The sequence below is a fragment of the Cyanistes caeruleus genome, chromosome Z, assembly GCF_971803275.1.
Source record: "Cyanistes caeruleus chromosome Z, bCyaCae1.hap1.1, whole genome shotgun sequence".
Lineage (NCBI taxonomy): Eukaryota > Metazoa > Chordata > Aves > Passeriformes > Paridae > Cyanistes > Cyanistes caeruleus.
In genome coordinates, this window is record NC_141732.1 from 2,332,395 (window position 1) to 2,356,607 (window position 24,213).

At 36.6% G+C, this 24,213-nt stretch overlaps 2 long non-coding RNA genes across 2 annotated transcripts; one reads left to right on the forward strand and one right to left on the reverse strand.

Moving 5' to 3' along the window:
* The first annotated feature begins 8,434 nt into the window (after positions 1-8,434).
* Positions 8,435-10,240, forward strand: LOC147647979 (uncharacterized). Its single transcript, XR_015280542.1, has 2 exons — positions 8,435-8,672; positions 8,854-10,240. It is a non-coding gene; the product is annotated as an uncharacterized LOC147647979 (long non-coding RNA).
* Positions 10,241-16,968: 6,728 nt separating this feature from the next.
* On the reverse strand, positions 16,969-23,877 carry LOC147647980 (uncharacterized). The gene is made up of 4 exons (XR_015280534.1): positions 23,748-23,877; positions 22,897-23,017; positions 22,666-22,796; positions 16,969-20,742 (listed from the first exon to the last, which is right to left on the reverse strand). It is a non-coding gene; the product is annotated as an uncharacterized LOC147647980 (long non-coding RNA).
* Between the last annotated feature and the right edge of the window lie 336 nt (positions 23,878-24,213).

Genomic DNA, 24,213 nt, shown 5'->3' on the forward strand with positions numbered 1-24,213 from the left:
AGAAGAGAGGGGTGGGGGGAAGATACTTTAAGTTTTATGTTGTTACTTCTCATTGCCCTGCTTAGATCTGATTGATAATTAGATTGATAATTAATTAATTTCCCTAAGTGGATTTCTTTTTCATTTTTGGTTGTTTTTTTCTTTTGCCTGTGATGATAACTACTCTGGGAGTCACCTTTTCCTGCTGTTACATAATCCCACCAGCTTTTTCTTGTGTTTTCTCTTGAAAAATTGAAGAGAGATACAGCCAGGATCAATGCACCACAGTGTGGGATACCCTTGGAGCAAACTTAGTGCAATGCTTATTCCTAATTGTGAAGTTTATTAATGTTTGTAAAATAAATACATGCTGTTCCATTCATGTCTAGCCCCAAAACGACTCCTTTTAGTAAGTTACATATGTGAAATGGAACAGCAAACTGGAAGAGCAGAGAAGTTGCTTACTTATGTATTACTTTAGAATAAAGTTTGGTAGTTTTCTGACATATTTTGACATAAGCTATCCAAGGTCTTATTTGATATATAGTGATATTTTCTCCTTTCAGATCAAGAATTCTAGTAGATCCCTGAAGAACTAGATCTTATCAACCCAGAATAGCAGTACAGTCAGGGAAGACTTGGTGTGCGAGTCTGAAAAATAAAAGTTCATTGTTTATGACACAAAGTTTTGCCTCACTTTGAAAGTTTCTCTTCTATTAGACCAGAGGGGGAAGATTCCAATAGCTAGCTACACCTTTCATACATTAAATGTGTCACTCCCAATATTCAGTGCATCAAATATTTAAAATACAATCAAAGTGAATCCAAATTATATCATTATTACAGGAAACTCACAATGATAGTGTAGCTAAATTTATTGTAAGTAGTTTTCTCTGTTTCTACCTTAGTTTTCTTTGTGTGGTGCTTGATCTTCTGGCATTCCTTGGGGTCCTTGGGATGAAGAGTTTTGTCCTTCCTCAGGAAGAGTGAGGGTGGGGAAGCCATGGTGAGTTACTGGGGTCTTTCAACAGCAAAAGTAATCACAGTGCCCAACTTAATAAGTGTCCAAAAATTTCCTTGTAATTGAGAGACATCTCAGGTTAAAGAAGCTCAGGTCTTGAGACCCTGAATTATGTCTTCTGCAATGCTGTAAAATCTTAATGCAGTCTAAATAACTTATTTTGCTGATTTGATTGACCATCTCTAGTGCTTTCATCGATTAAATTATGGAAATGTATTGATTCTTTAAAAGACACCAGTTCATCAGGTGCCCTGCAGTTTAAAACCTGTGTCCCTTTTTATTTCCTATCTCCAAATACTTAATGCCTGTGTGTCTCCTGAGTGTTCCATTTCTCAGTGTTTTAATGGCACAACTATGAAATAAGCTGAATTTCTACATTAGAAAAGGACACTTGTATTTCACTCGGACTGACACAGCAGACCCCTCAAAAAAGATTCCCACCTGCTTCTTATTACACTCCTCATGAAATGGGCAAAAATAATCGGTTGCAGAAAGTTGCTGAAATTCATACAGTTCTTTATCATGAGGCTACTCAAACATTTACAACACCGACTTACATTTCTGACTAGTTATAAAACTAAAGCCAGAAGTTTGGAGGGAAAGATAAAACTCATAACTGATGCAAACTCAGAGCAGTCTTACGTAACCCGGGCTGCAGAAGCGCAGTTTTCCTAAAAAATCACTTGAAAAGTTTAACTAAAATTTATCTGCACTCAGTGGTGTACATCCTGGCAGGAGGCATCTCGCTGCTGTGTTAAGCCATGGAGTGACACATTTAATAACATCCTTCCATAAACAGGGAACAAAGCTGCTCTGGAGATGGCTCCAAAGTAGCCCTGCCAGGCTGTAATGCTGCAGGATTAAGGAGACTGATACTTGGCACACAGCAAACTGAATAAAAGAAATGTTAAGCTGGGGAAAAGTTTGTTATATTGATGCATTGTGAGAGAACCATGAAGGTAAATCTTAATTTCTTCTTTATTGATCTTTTCAGAAACTTACAGAATGCACTGCTTTTCCTGGTGCATATTTACCTCACTAGTCACAAGTTTTTGAGGCAGCATGCTGATTTTTTTTGGTTTTTTTTGTTTTTTTTTTTTGTGGGGGGTCTCTGGTAACTTGTCACTTGTCCTACACTTAAGGAGGCAAAAATGGAAGGAAGAATTCTGACCATCTGTAAAGGCAGCTGGGATTCATCAGACTCAGATCAGTATGAAAGTTCAGGCTTGAATGCAGCTCTAAAAATAATAATAATAATAAAAAAAAAAATCCTCCCCAACCAGAACCCCAGAGATTTCCAACTTGAATTTTCTCCTTCCTGGAACATCAGCCTTCACCCACTTCCAGAGGGAATATGCAACCCCTGCATGTTTTGTGGTTGAAAGAAGAGAAGATTTGAAACAAGGGCAGAAGGTGTTACAGTAGGTAATAAATGTACCCACCGTAGAGGGAGAGCCATTTTCACAGTGAGACATAAAACCTGCAGAGTACTGCCAATTAGTTTTGGCTTTGCACTTTATGGGAACAGATTTAAGTAGCTCATCTCTCTCCTTAAGGCCTCACTTAATTTGCTGCTGGAATTTTGCCAGGAAGCTCTTTTCCTCCTGCTTCAGTCTTGCTGTTCCCCACTCTCCCTGTACAGTGGGATGGGTGGGAGGTTCCTTTTCCAAAAACTCTGTCAAGTGTTGCTGTGTCCCTGCCACAGGCACCAAAAGGTTTTTGAAGGGTATCCCAGATGCAGGATCTGTAGATGATAATCCCTCCTGAGCTGGCTCTTGTCACACATAACACAACCCATGAAAGAGGGTGCTTACCTTCCTGTTTGTTACTGAGTCTGGGATTTATTTTCCCAGAGTTGTCATCAATGTGTGAGGTGGACAGATCCCCAGAGCCGTGGGTTTTTAATCTGTGTTTTCTAATCTTATTAATAGCACAAAGAGAAATGAATTCCACGTTCTGAAAACATAATGGCCATAAAAGATGCTTCAAAACATTCATTTTTCCTTTAGCTGAACACTTGCACAAGAAAACAGACGTGAGGTTTGTTGCACAGCACTATCTTATGCTATCAAACCAAGATAAACCCTATTAATATTTGAATGTTCTTAGGATACTTCATTCAAGGAAGAAAATTAAATAATGGTTCAAGACACTGTGATCAGAGGTTTGCTTTAACGAAATTAAAAGTATTGATTGTCCAAGTCGTTGTACCATGACAAAGGTCAGGATCTCACTCATTTCAGTCTGGTCCAGCCCATTTCTTCGTAACTATTAAGTTCTGTCACCAACTGTTTATAAAAATAGACTTTACTGAGTTAAAATAACCAGCAGAAGCAGGTCATTAGTGTTTGTGGAGGTAGGGCCAGTTTGTCCTTCAGACCTTTAACACTCCTTAAAATGGATTTTTTCTTTTTTCTTTTTTTTTTTTTTTTTTAATCCCAGTGTTTTTTGCCTCAGAATTTATATCTTGACTGTAACAATTGTCAGGATAGTTTATTAATCGCGCTTTGAGTTAATTCTGAGGCAAGAGGAAAGCGAAAAAATATTCATTTATGTAGATGGATGCTTCCCAGGGGGTGCTAATGAAACTTTGGACACGCGTGTCAGTAATCCTCCAACCTGGCATTTCTGCCTGCAGCCCTGGCTCTGAAATGGTGGCAGGAAAGGCTGTTCCTGCTGATGGTGTCTGTGGCTGCAGACAGGACCTGTTTTCTGCTTCTTTTTTGATTTGCAGCTGCTGTCCTCCCTTTGCCAAGAGCTCAGAACAGCTAAAGCGTGCTGAGAGGGTTAGGGGCTGAATTTAAAATTTATCAGCTCTGAATTCACAATTTGTTTTCTGTGCATCATTCCTAAACAGAGCCAAGCTCTTTAATTGTTTTCCATTTTTTTTATTTTATTTTTTATTTTATTGTATTATTGGGGTTTGTTTGTTTGTTTATTTTCTTGCTTTTCTTTTTGTTTCAGCATTGGCTGTTTATAGATATGGAAGCTGTAAGTTCTGATGATGAAGTGAGCAACACCTACTTTTGGGGATGCAATTCAGTCAACATCAACAAATTTGAGTCTTAAGCTCAAATTTTTGACTAAAGTTATTTTCCAAAGGCCTTCTCCTCCTACTGCCTTGTGCTGCTGGGAGAAGAAAACTTGGTCTGGAAATCTTGAAGGTGTCCTGATTCATGGGTATGTGGAATAAAGGTGTTCTGTTCCTAGTTTTTAGTTCAAAATTCATTTCAATGCAGTTTTTAATTCAAAATTCATTTGAATGCAGTTTTCAACTCTCTTCCTCGGTATTTTAGGGAATCAGCTTCCACAAATAACAAAATTATCATTTCTGAAATTTGGCTGAACAGAGAAAATCCGAGTCTCAAAGGTTAAATGGGAGTCTGAGGAATATTAGAGGAATTGGCTCTAATATGCTTTAAAAGATATTTTCATGATTTTTAGGTTATTTTTGTCCTCGTCTTATTTATTTTAAGTTTCCTTTAGTCACAAAAGAGAAATTTTCCGGGTAAAAAAAAGAGCCAGCATGATTAAAAACTGGCAAATGTGACTGGATATAGTGTTATGAGTATTATATTCCCATTGAGTGGTGGAGGATCAATACTTCCAGACTTTTCTGCAGGGATTACCTAGAAATTTCCTAAATTTCCAGATGACTGGAAATTTACTAATCCTTCCTTTCACTGCTGTTTGCATAACTGCTACCTTTAAAATCCAGTATTTTTTCTATTTTTTTCCCTCTCTTTCACTTGTGTATTTTGCACTAATTTGGAACGTTATTAAAATACGAGATTTATTTCATTTTCCTGGACTTTGATATTTATAAGATGCAGATAAATATTGCACAATTGTGTTGTTAGTAACCTGCTCCTGTGAAGGCTTCTAACACCTGCTTGTAATATGCCAGTCCCATTTATCCCATTTTTAAACTAATCATGTCAGCTCTGTCACCCACTTTCAATTACTAAAAACCTAAAATTAGAATTCCTTGAGTTCTTTAACTTCCAGATGTTTGGGGTGGGGGTTTTTTTGGGTTTTTTGTTTTGTTTTGAGGTTTTTTGTGGGGTTTTTTGTTTGTTTTTGTTTTGTGAGGTTTTTTGATTGTTTTGGGGTGTTTTTTTTTTGTTTTTTTTGCATTTCACACTCCTTCTTCAAAGGTTAGTTTTCTTTTTAAGGAATAAAGGAAAAAAGAGGATAGATCCAACTGGGGTCTTGAGGTTGTTGTGTAAAACATAGATAAATTTTAAATATTTTACTTTAAAGTCAAAATCTCCACACCTTCTCTTATGCTACCAGACCTTTTTCAGTTTCCTAACTAGACCATGAGCAACAAGAGGTTTCTAACCTCAGATCCACAAGTCCTGACCCAGCTCCTCAGCCTTGGAGTGTAAGGCAGGGAAGGAAAAAGAAGATTTCAATCCTGTTTCTCCTATATTGAGGGAAAAACTGAGCTGATGAAATAAATCTTCTCTCCCCTGACAAAACTGGACTGCTGTGTATAAAGGTGTAATTTCAATTTTTGTTCCATATGCTGTGAGCATTTCATGTGAGTACAGCCGGGCATTTCAGGCCTGGCAAAGTAAGAACAAAAACTCGCCAGAATCTTTTATTCCTGTGACAGTTTGTGCTTTCTGAGGTGGTTTGTGGCAGAAAACTGATAACATGGGGAGCAGGGGCCTGACTCAAGCCCACACCTTCAGATTTATGTATTTTTAATTACTTGTTTTCCTCCAGACTGCATAAAACTGCAGGTCTATAAGAAACTTATGAGCCAGACATCTCTGAAAAAAAAAAAAAAAAGGCTTAAAAATAAAACCAAACTATCAAAAAAAATTAAAGACAAACCAACAAAACCAGTAACAAAATCACCAATTTTTTCCTTATTTACAAAATTACCTGAATGTTGCTGTATGAGCTGGGAGCTCCACTTACTTCCAGACTGGTAGAGCTGGGGTTTAAAAAAAATTAAGAATTTATTTTCTGAGTCTGGGGCAATAATGTTCTTGTACTGGATCTTAGCCTAGAACTGGGAAAGCAAGATTTATGGAGAAATGTAACTTCTCCTTAAATTCTAAGTGCTATTTTCAGTTTCAGTGCTGTTTTTTTATTCAGCCTGGACTGGTTTTATGCATGAATTTTTATTTTATTTTATTATTTTATTTTATTTCTTTTTATTTTATTTCTTTTTATTTTATTTCTTTTTAATCCCTTGATCTCTACATATATAAGAATATATTAAAAGGAATTGTAAACATATTTATATATTCTTACATGCATGTTACACTTCTTTTTATAGTTTGGATGCTGTTGCACCTGGTACAGATCATGGAATACACTTATTTTTCTCTCCTGTTCAGTAGTGGTTAAACTCATTCAAACACTGGGTTTCCTGTGTTATTAATAAATATCTCCAGAGTTCCATACCTGTTTTCCAGAAGGTTTATCTTTCCTGTGGAAGCCTAACAAGACTGAGTTAGACTTTATCTAAAGACAAATGCCTGCACCTGTTAAAAGTTCAGCTATCTGAATATTTCCTCCATCTGCTCACATTTTTCTGTGAAACTTGGACCTTTCCAGTCTTCTACAAAGCTGGCTGCAGGACAGATGGAACATTAAAAATGAGGCTTAAAAATATCTTTTTTTTCTTTTTTTTCTCTTTCTCCCTCCCAGTTGGGTTGTCCATAGTGCAGCATTCTCAATCCTGTTTTAATATTCCTACAGACACATTACCATCAATACAGACGATGCATTTCACATCATTAATCCCACCCTGAAACCCCATTAAAGTCCATATGAGGTAGTTCCACACTGGCTCCACCATTTCCAAAAGCAACAAATTACTGAATTTGTAATTTTATTTTTAATTTTTTTTTTTAATTTTAAATTTTTAAAATTTTTAAAATTTGAAATTTTTATTTTTTTTTTTTTTTTTAAATTTTACTATTTCCAGGCAGATTGTGATTAAGATTTCTTTAGCAGAAAAATTCTTCGTAAGGGTTGGAAATGAAAATCCTTCTCTCATGAGGGGTAAAGCATTGAAGACAGAGAGCTGCAGTGCAAGGTTCCAAGAATTAAGTTAAGCATGGTAAGTTAAAATTGGAGAACAGCGCTACTTGAATATCTTTCATAAGGAAGGAAATCTCAAAATTTCATTGCAACTACTGCAGGATTTTGATTTTGAGGATTTTGAGGGCTTTGGTCTCAGTGTTTTGGGGAATGTAGCAGGAGAGTTTGATGTCAGAAGTGATACTGTGTCAAAGACAGAGAGGTACTTCTTCATTTCGGAAAGGAAATGTAAAATATTACTGCACCTGTGGCAGAGAGTCATTTTAGTATGTTAGATTTTAATGGTGCCAGCTTTACTGCACTGGGCTATTAAGAGAAACTATAGCCTGATGGCATATCATTCAACTTTTATTAGCTAATGGCTGATGCTTCCAAACTGTATCCATGTGAAAAAGAGAATAACTTTCTGTTTTTAAGAGTTCATGAGCTCCTGAAATCACTTAAGTGAAATGTTCTCCATAGCTGATCAAATTAGTTACCAAGGCCAGAGTTTATTACCATTAATTATATCACCAGCACTCATGAAGGACACCTGTGGGTAATTCCATCACGATTCCAAGTGGCAGCAGAATATCAATATTCTGTTTATACCTCTGATTTTCTGCTGCTGGGTATGCATGATTAATTAACCTTTGTATCACATAATTTAATTTAATGGATTTAAAACAGGACAACTTCGGGTCACGGGGAATAGACAGCAGTTTCACAGTTCAGAGATTGCCATTAATGGAATTCAATTAATATATTAAAATTGGTAAGTAATAGCGAGGAGCCTGCCCTGGGTCAACAGTTTGACAAGGAGTCTTCTAAAAGTGCTAATCAATAGCCTCAAAAAAACCCCAAAAAGTGTGAGCACAACAAAGGCTGTGCTGTACACACCTGATAAACCTTGTCTCTCACCTCCACAGGTGGAAACAAGGCTGCATCTACAGGTAATAACCATGGCAGAGCCTATTTAAATTAAGGCATCTGCATGAAAACAGTCCTGCTAGGTGAGCAAGTGCTAATAAGTGTTGTGGTGGTTTTTTTGGGTTGATTTTTTTGGGTTTTTTGGGTATTTTTTTGTTTTGTTTTGGTGGGTTTGTTTTGGTTATTTTTTGTTCTGTTTTCTTCTGGGTTTTTTTGTTTGTTTGGGGTTTTTTGGTGGGTTTTTGGGGTTTTTTTGTTTTCCATTTTTTTGTTGTTGTTGGTTTGTTTGTTTTTGGGTTTTTTGTGGGGTTTTTTTTGTTTTTTTTCTAATTTGCTTCCACAGCAGAGGTGCTGAGGCGTTTTGGGGGATGAGTAAAAGTGGCTGTGGCTGGAAGTAGGTGCAGTGCTGTGAGTGCTCAGCTGCACGACACTTTCTGTTAAGTGTTAATTATTGTGTTAAGGGTTAATTAACACCCGGGGCTGCAGAAACACTGCTGGAATTTCCGGTGAACCTGGGAAAGGAAATTCTGCCAGCCAGGATTTACAGACTGAGTCAACTCCACTGCTCAAAGCTCTCCTTGGGAAACAGAGGTGGGGCACTCCTGTTATACAAATGAAGGAGCTGGCTGGGGGAAAAGAAGATTTTTATATCTAGGGACTGCATTTTACAAAGATAAAAACTTGCACAAGGATGAAGGTATAAAACCATAAACATCTTTCTCCTCAGAAAGAAGAATTCCCTCCTGCTGTTGTACTTTGATATTTTTTTAGGCTCAGCTGTGCTGGATATTTAGATATGCTATGTTATCTCTGTACAAATTTTTTAAAGGGTGATTTCTTCCAAAGCTTAAATAATTCAATGTTAACTCCTTCAACAGCTGCTGAACAATCAGAAGGTTGATATCACCGGAATTACTTGCTCTTCTGTACAAAGCAGTCATCAGAAAACAGACTGGAAATTTTATTTTTAGTTCCTTGAGCTGAAGCATGCACAACAGATGGGTTTTGTTCAGAGACTTAACGCAAAGAACAAGCTCTTGGTGTGCTCACTTGCTGAAAATATCTAAGTATACTCAAATATGTACTAATTTGGTGTGTTAATATACTCAGGTTTAAGCACGTCCAAATCTGATGAGAATACTACTGGAGGTTACACAGATTAGAACATTTTAAAATTTATTTTTCAGTTTGAGATTAGTTGAGTTCTCTAATTCTCCCCATGCCCTTAGCATTCTCTCTTTTTAGGTTTAAAAATAAAAAGTTGTAGAGTAACACTTCTGACTTGGAGCTCTTTAGACACCGATTGTGAACAGTTGTCTTATACTGCTTGTTGCATATGAAAATTTTAGTGGCTGAACAGATGCAGAAGCATTAAACCAAATTAAAATCTTTCTATAATCTGGTACTGTTCCTGATTTTAATTTTTTTTTTTTTTACTTTCTTTTTTATTTTTTTATTTTTGATCCTGAGCTTTTGTACAGCTTTTTGATTATCATTCCACTGTGAGCCTATTCTCAGCACTTAACTTTTGGGGAAGCTGTGTGAAGCTTCCCTCTGCATGGACGAAATCTCTCAGATGCTCCAGATGTGCAGAAACACCATTTAACAGCGTTAAAACAGCACTGAAGGCAGCTGAGATGTGGCCAGAATTAGTGCTGCTGTCAGGGATCTCTTCTCCCACCATCAAAAGTGAATCCAGTGCTGGATTTTGTGTCCCAGAGTGGCACCCACAAATATCTGTGGAGCAAGAAATTGTTTTTCTCTGTCAAACATCACTTGTAAAACCACAACCATGGGTTTGTCATGATCGTTTGGGGTTTTTTTAAAGTTAAAAGTTCCCCAAAATCCCTCTGCCTAAGGGAAGCAGTGTCTTCTCTTCCCTAATGGGTTATGAACAGCACTTTAAATTATATAAAATATTTCAGAAATTATGCTGGGGATACACAGTACTTCAGAGAAAATAGTTTGAACAAAATTCAGGAATGAGAAAATCCTTTTCTTACTGGCATAATGATGTTGGTGATCATGAGCTGGTTTGTTGTTTTGGTTTTTTTTAAAATGCCTTTGTTGTCTTTTGATGACCTTCCAAAGATGGTAAATATTCTGTGTTTTACTTTGTTTTGTAAATTTTCAGTGAAATTTAATTTAAATATGATGTTTTCCTAAGAAAAAAAAATATTTAAAGAAGAAATTACAAAAAAATAAAAATTACTGCTCACAGAATTTATAAATAAAAATAAAAGAAATAACATTATTTAATGTCAATTAGAGGTATGTAATCCTTAGTTAGAAGGAAGAGTTTGTAATTTTTTTCTGTACTGGAAAACAACTCATAATTCTCTACATTTAAAAAACTCAAATTATAAAAATATTTAAAATTTATATATTTGACAGCTTAATAGACATCAAAAGATGTTTGTATTGTGTGATGTGCTGACAAAAGCTGAAGAACTCATGGCCGTTGTCAGAAAATTAAAAAACCAAAAGGGAAAGCTGGATATATTATTGAAAACTCCAAAAAGCTCACTTTGATCAGCATTAAGATCTCTTGAGCACTCACCAAATCAAAAAGCTCAAAAATCTCAACTCCTCTGATTTAGCTGTTTCAGGCCATGCAATCATCAAAACTTTTAAAACCAGGAAGAGACAGGGATGGGAAGGAAGGAGAAAAGCAGCTGCTTCAAAATTCTTTTGTGACTTGATAAAAGTGCAGTAGGGATAAACTCAATATTGAGTTTTCCCATGAGGGTTTTGAGGGGTGAAATCCCACAGTCCCAATAAATTCTGGAGGCTGTGGTGAAGCAGATGCCCACTGGAATCCCTTCAGCTGTCCCTTTTTCGGGGGGCTAGGCTGCTGCTAAAGAATGTATTTGACAATAAACAGCTGAGAAAACACTGGTTAAAATAAACCAATTTAACTAATTATTTTAGAAACGACTTTGAGGTGCTGCTGCTGCTGCTAAGGGGTGCATCCACAGCCAGATATGGCACTGATTAAAAAATGAAACCCACTGCCACCATCGGGGGAAAAAACTCCCTTTCCATTTCACTTGACCCAAAGCCTCCCTTTTCAGCTCAGCTGGAAACAGAAGGGGAGAGGAAAGAGGGTGGAAAAGGAAATAAACCAGCAGCTCCTTGAGTCTTATGGGTGTGCTGGGTGATGATGGCAGCACCCTGCTGTCAAACCTTGGTCTGTCCTGTCATCCACAGAAGCAACTCTTTGTCTCAATTTAGTGAAGTTTATTAAAAAAAAAATACACAGAGAAGAATTATGGCTGTGTGGCCATGGCCAGCAGTAGCAGGTGAGAGATCTGTGGTCTTCTGGTGTCAATCCTACAGTTTTGGGTTTGTTTTTTTTTTTTTTTTCCATGCATTTTAAGGAAGCCAAAGCATGAAGGCTAAAAGAACAATGATTAAATATTTCTCAGGTTTGCCACAAAGTGAATTTAATCTGGGCACTGCAGTGGTATACAAATATTCAAATATATGGATTTAATAAAACTACTAAAGAGACATCTCCCATTTTCTCCCTGTGTTTTCTCTTCAGCTTTGTAAAATAATTTAAGACAAATTCTCGTGTTATAAAACTAAAGGCTGAGTTATTTGGAATGCTGTTCTTCTAAAACTGCAGTGCTCAAAAGCTTAAACTGCTGTTGATCACACAAACCTCTCCTGAAACTCAGCACTGTGACCCAGTGAAGAAAATATTCTCACTAATTTACAGGTGAAGAGTAGGAAATTGAGGCATGGGAGAGAGTTAAATGTAATCTGGTGACTGTGATATTAAACTAATTTCAAATTTATCTGCCCAATTCTGCCAGGGGTCTGTGCCTAGGTTTAAATAAATCATATCAATTACTTAAGCTATTACTAGCTATACAGCTAATTAGAGGGAAATATAGTACATTGCATGTAAAATAGTTTAACACCGTTGCAGAATGGCTTTAAAACCATTTAGATTTGTCCTGATGTTAGGTCTATGGAACAGTATAATTACACACCTCTATTTAACCCTGAATTAAGATGAGGGATCCACCACCCTCACAACAGTTTAATTAAAAAGAGTGGAGATTCTAATTCAATGTCAGCCTCTGTTATGGGGGCTGACCCTCCACCAGCAGAACATTCTGCTGCAGCAGAACATGGTGTCACTTGGAGCTGTCCAGAATTATTAATGATCACCAACCTAATAACCTATTTTAAAGCTATTTTTTAAGTTTCATTGGCACCTCTATTTATAATTTTTTTAAAACTTTTTTTTTTTTTTTTTTAAATTTTTGGCAACACCTGTACAGTCCTTCTTCAGTAAAAGTGTTATGAAGGGGAAGGTGGATAAAAGTTTTTAGGAAAGAACACCAAACTACCCATAAACATAGAGGACAGAATAAAATGAACTCTACATGGGGCACAGAGTGCTGGAACGTGTAAACATGCTTCCAGCAGCGCTGCAAATCACCAGTTTCACAAAGTATTAGTTCTTTGTTGTTCTTTATAACTAAAGCTGCACTTTTTTTTTTTCCTCAATTCTAGAGAAAGGAGTCTGTTCTGTCTGGGGCTATGTAATTTGAAATGTTGGTGCATTGATCACACTAAGAGTTGCATGCAGGAATGCCCATTTTTTGACAAGTTTCATAAAAACAGGTTCATGATTTAAAAGAAAATTCACATGTGTTAGAGTTCTATGCAGATGTGGTCATTTTTATCTGTTTTGATAAATTAGTTTTATGTAGGCCATATAATAATTCAGACCAGAAAGACTGAGGATTCAGGATTCCTTTGATGCGAGGCATTAATGGCTTTTTAAGTACCCTGTACACCTTTTTTTGACATATTGTTCCATGTCCAGCCAGCAAGTGTGACAGAGATAAAGACAAAACAATTCAAAGAATTATTAAAGAATAATTAAATCGTGTATTCAACACTGTATTGATATTAGGAGATAGATATTAGGAGAAGAACGCTTTCCTATATGAGAAAATACACACAGTGGTTGTAGGCAGCACATTAAATCAACATTTCTCCTTAGAAAAACGTGAAGAAAGCTGCTCAACTCTGCCAAAGCTGCACAGGTATGGGGAGAAGTCTGAGTTCTAAAGGTGTACATATAAGAAATTATTTTTATTATTTTTTTTTATGGAATCATAAACTATGCTGAGCTGGAAGGGACCCACGAGGTCCATCCAGCCCAGCTCCTGGCCCTGCACAGACACCCCAGCACTCCCTCCCTGGAAGAATTTTCCACACTCTCCTGGAGCTCTGGCAGCCTTGGGAGGATGTTTAAAACCTCCCATGAAGTTCTCCCCTCAGTTTTACACTGCCCATGAGAGTGTGATGAAACAACCCCATCTTCACATCAGGCCGGGGGTGTGCACAGGAGCAGAACTCATCATTCAAACAGATGCATTAAAAGGCATAAACTGTGTTAAAGGCCATCCTTGCACCAAAATTCATGTGGATCAGTTAATAAAATGCAGTGAATCAGTAATGTGGTGCTGTGGCAATTAAGAAAAATTATGTGGAACCTCTTTTAGCAGGAAGACAGAGAATTCACTAATTACTCGTGCTGACGTTGCATTAATTTTGATTCATATGCATTTTTGTGCTGGAAATACACTAACATCTAGCAGAATAATAAAACAGAGTAGCCATTTTTTGCTCACATTCTATAATTTTCCTTTTTCTCTGAAGCACTGGAAGTTTCTTTCAGACCTGTGACTACAGGTTGATCTTAGGGGATGTAGCCTGTGGTGGGACACTGCTGCTGCCACTGTGCATGATAAATTAATTTATTTGATGAGCCCTGCCGGCAAGTTCAGGGCCTAAACCGTGTCTGCAGTCTGAATTGTGTGTTAATGAAATCACTGGGAGATCCTGGTGGATGAGAGAGGAACATGAGGAGGTATCCAAAATTCTTCTGCCTTGAAATGAAAGACTATTATAGTTTGCTGGAATGGAGGGACCAGGTTAGTGCCACATTTACAGGAAAAGAATAGAGACATCACTTTGGACCTGGATTAACCTTTTCATTTTTACCAGCCTAAGAAAATCATACTTTATACTTGAAACAGTAGGCAAGTCATGTTTTTGCTCGAAGGTGAATTTAAAGGGAAAATTGGTATCAGAATAATTAGGAAAATTATCATCTTGTAACCATCCTTAAATACTTTCACGATAATAACTGAGATATCTTTAGGGTATTATTAAATCAGTAATGTTACGAAGGACATGTAGGAAGCAAACAGCCCTAAGAGGATCCTTTCCAAACGAACAGATTAATTTCTATGATTGTAAGCTTGTAAAAGTTTCCTAGCTTTGTTGGTTTCCTAAAAAATTGCAACTTTAATAATTTCTATTTCAGTTTATTAGCACTGTAAGCCAAGTAATGAGGAAGGGTGGTGAACTGAAATTTGTAACTGGGTCTCAGGCTACAGCTGAAAGCAAGTGCACGGAACATTTGACCATTTGGGGGAAAAAAAACCCAAAAACAACAAAATCTTGGTCTCTCTCAGCTTAAATGGGAGGTTTTTGCCTACAGCTATTTCTCCCTTCTTTCTAAACACGTGGTGTGTGTTTTCTTGGTCTCTCTCAGCTTAAATGGGAGGTTTTTGCCTACAGCTATTTCTCCCTTCTTTCTAAACACGTGGTGTGTGTTTTCTGAATTGCTACAGATAAGGGCTGCGTTTAAAATGTGTGGTATTACTTGCACCAACCTGAGGTTAGGAGGAAATGCTCTTAATAATGTATTTCAAACATAATTTCTTGTTAGATTTAATCTTTCTGAAAGACCTCTCGGATATTAAAAACATTTTCTTCGTCGTATGGAAACGATTAATCTTAATTTCATTAAAATAAAAACCTTGTCAAGTGCTTTCAGTGAGAAACTTATGAAATCTGCACCAGTTAATGAAGTTGCTCCAATTCCCTTTCGAATTGCACCACATTTAAAGGGATTTTGAATCCTTGGGATTCACTTTTGGGAGCGATGCTGACGTGTTCTGTGAGGATTTAGCGTTGTTTTTCACTGGATGCCCTGCTGCCACGTGGTGCCAGGGGAGGTTGGTAGGGTTTTATTCCATCCTTTGGGTTGAGCTCCCAAGGAGAGTCCAGCAGTCAGGAGCGCTGAAAGAACTCTGCAGTGTTCTCTGAGCCTTTCCTCTCCCCACCAACCATGGATAAACGTGGCATTAAAGGAATTAATGTTTAGGTAAAGGTGCTGGCTTTGGAGGAAATGCCAAATATATCTGCTCAGAAGGCTGGGGACAGGTGCATTTTTGTGACCTTTGAATGATTCATGATCCTCTAAAGCACCTGGGAGATCACCCAGGCTTTAAATTCAAGCCCTAAGTATGTTTAGAAACTTGGTTGCTTTTCATTCAATACGAATTTAGGCATAAATATTTATTTTCTTGAGAAGGCCAATTTTTTTGTTTTGTTTCTTTTTTTTTTTTTACTAAAATTGGCTTTAGAGTAATGTTTACTTTAGGAAAAACCAAGTCTTTGTTAGTTCTGGAGAAATCTTTTCTTCTCAGAAATGTTTTCTCTAGGCTACATCACTTGCTCACCACCACCAGCAGTTTTCTGGAAATTACCTTCTGATTTGTGCATCTTGAGTTTTGCTAACTAAAAGGAGAGAAAAATGATAAAAATTATTAATAGGGTACTTTGTTTGAAGACAAAAAGTGTGCAACCACTTAAAAAACTAACCAACCAAACAATGATATTTTTCAAAATTTTCATTAATATCAGATTGCAGATTTAAAAATACACAAATAATTGACTAAGTAGTTTGTTGTGAGCATCTGTGCCTTCAACACCTGCTGAAATCACATTATTTATTTCAAATACATTTTAGCACCTAAAAGGATGTTTGTATGGACTTCCTTAGGTTTTTGTTTCATATGTTTTTATTGTCTACATATATTTTCAGTTAAGAAATTTTCTTGTAGGATCAAGATTAATGCTTAGCCAAGTTCTTCATAAATTTTATAATTTAATGTAAAAGCAAGAGCAAAATTCTTATTCAATAGGTCTCAAAAAAATTGCAAGTTAAATAAGCTTTTATCTATGAAGACTATTTTTTTTTTTTGTTTAAGTCACAGTGAAGTAGCAGTTTTTGAGCACAGCATGAGAAAAAGCAGTTGGACAAATTTACTGACAGCTTCTTGTTAAAGGTTATCCATAAAATTGTGAAGAACCTGAAAATCCAGGCCACTTGAAAGGGAAACTGCATGTATATGCAGATGCTGAGGTATCAGTGCATTACCATAGCTCCATAAATAATTCTGGGTTTTGTTAACATTTTTTCTTTAAGTGTTCAGGATTAAATGATGCTAAAATGCATGTTGCATGCCCACACTTTGACTATTAGTCATTTAATAAGTTTATGGTTATTAGGAAAAAAAAGAGATAATAGTTAATTACTTTTTTCCCATCCTCTTAGCAGTCTTCATGAAAATAAATTAGGTCTTTAAAGACCATGTTATCAACAAGCTCTGTGGCTCTCTGATTATAAGTAGGCAAATAAAGTTCTAATTAAAAAACCAGACAGTGGAAGATGCAACAGGTTAAAAATCTGAAAGCTTCTCCTTAATTTAAACTTTTTGTCAAGTTTCTTTAGGGTTGGAGTTCTGCCTCATTCTTCCTTTAAGAGCCCTGTTTTCTTTAAATGATATTTCCACGTAGAGGTGTAGCAATACTTGCAACTTTACAAGCAAATATTTAAAATACTTTTTTTTTTTTGGTTTACTGGGTTATTTTGCTGGCAGGTTTTGCATATTTATGTGGATCAGCTGTAGTAAGAAAAATGACTTACCACCTTGAGGAGCTGGAAGAGGTCATCCAGAAGACTGCATCACCTCCATGCTTGGAGTTTTCCAAAATTCAACTGGGTCACACCCTGAGCAACATTCTCTGACCTCAGACTTGGTCCTGGCCTGTGGAAAACTCTGTCACTGACAAATTTTGACAATATCTACATATTGTAACTAATATTTGAAAGGGCTCTGAGGAAATGTTTATTATCTATTGTGGAAAATAACCATTACCCTCATCTGAGTAAGACGAAAAAGACAACAAAATATATTTTAAAGATAACTACTGAAACCAAATTATTTTCTTTTTACTAATTCCATGATGACCAGACTTTGGCAGCTTGGAAGATTTGACAAAGCAATACATGGCAGTTTTTTACAGAATAATTATTACATTAAAAGTTAAATAGGCAGCACATAGGGAGAGAAAGGATGAAAAGAGAGGAAGGAATAACTTTCTCATTAAAAAGTATTTCATTATGCAACAACTGCCTGAAAAATTGCTGTGCTTCAATTTTGTAAAGGTGTTAGCCACCATTTTTTTAGCATATTGCATTAGAAAGTAGAACAGGGATATTACACAGCCCAACTGAAATAATATTTGGAGCCTAAATAAAGCTTTGTTAACAGAGCAGAGGGTACTGCCCTGATGTGTGTTGCTACAGCTCAGTTTATAATCAGAGTTTTAGATTAGATTAGCACACTATTTTTACTTGTTAAATACCAATAAATTATTGAATAAGTAGTGATGAGCTTAATAAGGAGAAACACCAAATCTAATACACTTGAATTAACGTCAAATAAGAAAACTCCATTCATAATAGATTTTTATTTAAATAATACATCTTTATCAAAGTATTTTAAGGACTAGTACTTGAGATAATTCAGCTATTAAAAGATATTTACTCATACATATAACTATATTTTAGTGGATATGTTATAAAATCACAAAAACTTTGATTTTCAAGGTTAAATTAAATAAGAATTGAAAGTATGACATGAACTGTCACTTGAATTTAGGTGTATGGTAAATGTCATCTAATTCCACAGTTTTTAAGTGAGTTGACTTTATATAATAAAACTTGGAAAAGTGCTAAATCCGAATGATGCTGAATTGAATCAGTTTCAGAAAAGAGTTTCAAGTGCTCTTGTTGAGGAATTTGGTCCTTCCTGTTGGATTCAAGGTGTTCCAAGACTTCCAGCTTCACTTAACTATGATGTGAGGAAAGAGCTTGAGTTGTGAATATTTAGTTTCCCAGAAAAACTAAGCTTGCCAAACTGAGCGTGTCCTTTAGCAGAGTTTTAGATTCCCTGGGGAACTTCAACAGAAACAAAAACACCTTCTGTGCCTAAACCAAGTGGAGTCTGCATGGATTCCACCTGTGGACTTGAAGGAAAGTGAGGTGACCTAAGTTTGTCCCTTCTGTTTAAAATTCGGTAATTCAAAGGTGTGTGGCATGGAGGAGTGAGCATGTCAAATATGAGGCAAAAAACCCACCCTAACTGGTGAAGAGAAAGTCCTGAAAGTGACCATCCACTTGGCTTCACATTTCTAACCTTTCCCTTGCCATTTTTTCTACATTATTCTACATCTTCCGATGAGAATTTTTATTTATTGAATATTACGCGTACAGCTGTATTGGCCACATCAATTGAGTCATCTCAATATTAGATTAGTAGTGAAATATTTATTTTATTGTTGTCCTTTTAGTGCTAACAGAGAGAAGATATTAGGTTGGGCTATAGAGTAAAAGTTCAAGCAGTGCAATTCTGTTAAATTTTTTTAAAAGGGCTGGAGAAATAAATTCATTTAGAACATGCAAGTGATTCATCTTCCTCTTTCCCCTGGATTGTAGAGCAGAGATCACCAAAGTAGCAGATAGAGGGAGGTAGTTCTACTACTTAAATACACAGAATTTTCCCCAAATCATTTTTATGAGAGCTGCAGAACAGTAGTATAAAATAACCCTTTCCCTTGTATTTTGCAAAAGTGCCACACTTGATTTCTTGTCACTAAGTTGGAACATTGCAAGGCCATGAAATTCACTTATTCCTGAAGGATATTTCTGTTGGTTTTGGGCTTTGGTTTTCTGAATCAGCCTCTGAATAATAAAGGCTCTCTTTTTGAAAAATTATCATTATTTGTCATTGTTATTTTCTTCTGATTAAAGTGAACATGATCTAAATATTCATGGCACTCATTTTACAAAGTGCGCCTAAAAGCAGATTGCTCTGAGCTATGATAGATTATCTTTATTAATTGCTCAGAGGTAATTAGAATTGATATATGTAGAAATAGTCTCACATACTCCCTAGCTGCTATAATGGAAGAAGTGTATATATTTTTAAGCATGATTGAACAGGAGTAAAATAAATTAAAGACTTAATCACTCTGATATTCAATCCAACTCTGTCTGTTTCATATCTCAAAAAATCTTAAGAATCTCAAAATTAATTTATTGGCATTTAACAGAAGTGTTTCTGGGAGTGAGAACTCTTCCTCTGCAAGTGGAATTAGACTGCTTTGATTATGGTGAGCTGCAGATGAATAGAACTACGTTGCCTTTAATGCTGATCATTTAATTTCTGGTAGTAATAATGTGAGTCCTCCATGTCTGAGGTACTCTGATACCTGTTGTAGTCAGAGGAACCTTAGTTAAAGTTAATTTTTTATCACAAACTAGAAATGAATTTATTTTTTTTTGCTAGAAAGAAGACTACAGCCATTTTATGTGCAATAAAGTCATGGGATGCCCTGCTGTCAGCAGCTGTAATGTGGGCAGTGAAAAAAACCAAAACCTAGGTGCTTGTAGGTTTTTTCCCTATGATTTTATTGTAAAATGCTTGCAATCTGATAAAACTTACATATGTTTTTATTTCATTTAATTAATTTTAAATAGATTTAAGTGTGTCCGCAGCAAATACTGAGTTCCACTTTTCCAGCACCTTCGGCAGTGGCCCTGATCACGAAAACCCCAGTACTTGACCTTATGACATGATCAGGGCTTTGGGAAAAAACTGCTCACTAATCTATCCCACAAAGCTAGTTTAATAAAACAATTAACAAAATTAGCCCAACAAAAACCCCAGGAAAATAAGCAAAAAAATAAACCTACCTAAAGCCAGAACACCAGCGCCAAAACCCCACAAAATCTCCCACATTTAAAATATTGAACCTGAAACTGCTTTCAAGGGCTTGTAAGGGCTTTCAATGCCTGAGTGTGGGTTTTAGAAAAACTTACTTTTTTTTTGAATAGGAGGATGCAATTAAAGAAAAAGAGAAATGGTAAAAAATCTTCTCTAGAAAAACAGAAAAGTTCTGCGGCTGGGAGGACGTCTGAGAAAATTCTCACTTTTCTGCTCTGCCTTGTTAGTTCAGCCTTCTCCTGTGTCCTGTGTGTAATACACCAGTTTTCATCTGTATGTTTTAACATCTCAGAAATCTCTCCAGGTTTCTTCTAATCAACTCCAAGACTTGTGCTCAGAGCAGTTCTCTTTAGCAATCTCTTTGCTACACTCACTCTCAAAGGCGCTGCTTTGAAATGAAAAGAGGAAAGGAGCAAAAAAAAAAAAGGTACTAAATAAAAAAGGTGCTACACTTTAAACTACAAATAAGCAGATGTAGCCTGTACAGTGAAGTTTTGATTCCTTTTCCCTCTGCTGAGTGTCAAAATCCAGTTTTCCCTTGTCCTTACGAGTTCCTTTTCAACTGTTTCGTGTCCTGCTGCAAGATGCTCATGTTCACACCTCTCAAAACTCTCCTGCATTATCCACAGAGGCAAAGTTATCCCAAGGAGTTTTACCAGGAATAGATCAGACTGGAAGGATTGCTTCTCTAGTCCTGATGGCTGCTTTTTGTGTGCAGTAGAACAGCTCCAACATCAATGACTCCAGAGTACAGCCAAAACCTCTTCGGAGAGTTATAGAGCAGGTAAGAACTTGGTTCAAGACCTTTTCCTGAAATGACAGAGTAAATTTATTTATATTCTTTGCTTGCTTTTAATGTTATAAAAACTTATTACATGAGATGTATTTTTTACATAGAAAAAGCATCTTTATTTTGGCCAGGGAAAGAAGAAATCATTATTTCAATGCACAGTTTCTTTACACATTTTCTGTACCATTTCTGTACCATGAAATTTGCCTGTTCATATGGCAGAGAGTTTATCACTTCCATCAAGCAGTTATTTCTGCTGTCTGGAAATTATGGGGTCTGTTTAGGACAAAAAGAGATAACAGAATGCAATTAAACTGAAATTATTGTTCTGAAATTAACACATTCTTTTTTAAAGAAACACTTTTTTGGGGAAAGGAAAGCATTGGGTTATAGGTGGATCTGTTGAAAGAATCCTGGAACCCTGCTCTCCTTCAGAAAGTTGGACTTGTCTCTGACTACTACATGGAGGGGAGCAGAGAAGATTTGTAGATGCCCATGGACCAAAAAAAAAATAATAACAGCAAAGTCCAAAATAGTTCCAATCAATCCTCCCAAAAGCTACTTTATTAGAAAATTAAACTTTAAATTTATTAGAAATTTAAACTTTATTAGAAAATTAGACACGTGGCATGGAGATCAGCGTATGATTTCCCCTATATAAAAATTATAATAGAATTAAAAACAAATAAATATATTTACATATTTTAAACTTTTTGGAACTAGTTTTTAAAAAGGGTAGTTAAAAAATTAAGAAAAATGCTATTCCCTCTTTAATTTTTTTTTTTTCCCCCTTAGAATTTTAAGTGTGTGTTCTGAACTCTTTGGGAAAAAACTCTACTGTAAGAGGCAAAATTGCCCCAAAGAATTTATGGAATGCAGCTCGTGGTTCTTCCATGTTATAAGAAAACAGTGGTGGAAAGGCACTGGGTATTTTGTTGGACTTTCAAATAGAACCTGCTTTCAAACAAGGATAAATATCACCAGAAAAGAAAAAATATCCAACCAAAAATACAATTACACAGCTCTACATATAGACACAAGAATGGATTCTGTGTTTTTTCCACTCTAAAAAATTAAATTTACAAGTTAACAACCCAGCCCCGCCCCCCTCCACCCCACTTATTGCAAATAATAGAATAGCTCATGGTAGTTGCAATTAGATGCAAATTATTAATGGGACAGGTTAAGCACCAACTACAATTAAAATGTATGTTAAAATTACAAAATCAGAACATACTCAATTGAACAGGGATGTCATTTAGGAAAAAATCCAGCAAAACTTTGTTAAGCAAAAAACCCACAAAAATCTTTAAAAGTGGGGTCCTCTAGAGTGTTTTTGGAGGGGGATTTGTTATTGGTTGGTGATTTTTTGTTTGTTAGTTTTCAGGGGCTTGGGTTGATTTATTTTGTTTTGGCTTTGTTTTTTTTTCTTTTTATGTGGGAGTTTAATTCTTCTAAATGTTCCAAGTATGATAACTAAGCTGTATTAAAGTGTCTACAGCTGTCTGACAAGAGCTGCTGCATTTATTTAAATGACAGGATCACTGAGGTTCTTGGAAAAGACCTCATGAAACACATTATCCTCCTTCAGACTCTGAAAGAACAGACTCGTGCTGTTCTTCACAATTGAAAATGGATTGATTGATTACTAGTGAGGCATTTTAGTATCTTACCATGAAGAAAACAAAACCTGGGTAATATCTTTTCAACTTGGATACAATTTTTTTTTTTTCATTACTCATAGGAAGAATGTCTTCTGAGGCAGCAGAGAGGGCTCCATGAAAAGCTCCCTCCACTGGCAAAGGGAACTAAATTAACTTAGATTATAAGAAAAGCTGAACCTGATCAGAAAAAAAAGTCCATCTTCTGCCATTAGCTAAGCTGGTAAAAGCAAAATTACAGTGTTTTGCTGATTGCTTGAAAGTTAGTTTTTCACCACTTACTTCCTAGAACTTGAATTGCTTTTGTTTCCAATGCAGAATATTCTGTGAAATCTGTGAATCCATGATTTCCTCCTAAAGTGAGACAAATTTGCAAGACGTGTGTCTTCTCTTCCCCAAAACTGAATTCCTCCCTGTAGAAATCAGGTATCACTTTGGTCAGCAGACCTGCTCCTCATAAAACTGACTGAGAGACCACAAGAAATCATCTCTAGTTGTTATTAATTGACTCACCTCTGTTTTCCTTTCATTTGCTGCCTCTCTCTGTGTTTGCAAATAATAGATAAGAAGCCTAACAGGTACGTGCATAATATAAATGCTAATGTTATCCTCCTGAGACTATTCACTCTTCTGTCTAGAAAAAAACCAGAGTGTGCATTTGAATCACCTCTCTTTAGTGCTCTAGACAAAGCTGTTCATGGGGAAAAAAAACCTCCAAATCTGTAACTAATTAAATATGTGCATACTTAACTTTAATATTTTTAAATTAAAGGTCTATGATTGAATCTTCGGGTTTGTGCTTTCAGAGCATTATCAGAACATATTTGACATATACTTGCAGAATTTAAAGTTAAAATACTCTTTACAGCAGCATATTTGCATAAAACGTTCATTGAAAAAGTTTCATGAAACAACATAAATTGGATGTCTATCTAACCAGACGAAATTTCAAAAAAAAGATCTGTCCAAACTGTTTTACAAATGTTATGCTTTTGTTGCCTACAATTGCTTGATTATGGGTGGAGGGGCAAAGTGCATTAAAAGAAGTCAAGATTTTACTGTTAAGATTTTGGTTAGATTAAGAAGCATATTAACTTATTACTATCACAATGATGATGATGTTGATGCTCCATATTATGTACAACTAGGATTATCATGCCCACATTTACTATTTTCTACCCTCACAGTTTTTTGATGCTTTGTTTCCCCTATGAGGTGACTGGTGTAAGGCAAAGGATTTTTGGGAGTGTGGTGCATTGCCGCTGTTCTGAGGTTGTCGCCAAAATTGCTTTGTGCTGATGGTCCTTCCTTCCCTCCTCACTGCTTCAGGTAATTTTTTGTGTATTTGTTGCCACAGACCGCACCTTGCTCTTTCCTCACTGGTTTTCTGTTCTTCTTTCCAACCAAATTTGTTCTTCTTGATGTGTTTTCTGTTTGCTCAGTGTTTGTTGTTCGTGACAATTGTTTTATCCACCTGCAGAGCTGCTGCTGCTGAGGGATGGGAGCCCCGAGGGCTGTGCTGGGCTGGGCCCCAGCGTGGGCAGCAGGGCAGGGGGGATTGTGCCCCTCTGCCCCTCAGCTGAGACCCCACCTGCAGAGCTGCCCCAGCCCGGGCCCAGCACAGGGAGCAGCTGGGGCTGCTGGAGCCGGCCCAGAGGAGGCTCCAGGATGAGCAGAGGGACGGAGCAGCTCTGCTGCCAGGAAAGGCTGCCACAGCTGCCATTGCTCAGCCCGGACAGGAGAAGCTTTGGCCTCAGCTCCCTGTGGCCTCGCAGGGCCCGAAGGAGCCGCAGGAAAGGTGCAGAGAGACAATTGCCAAGGGCTGCGGGG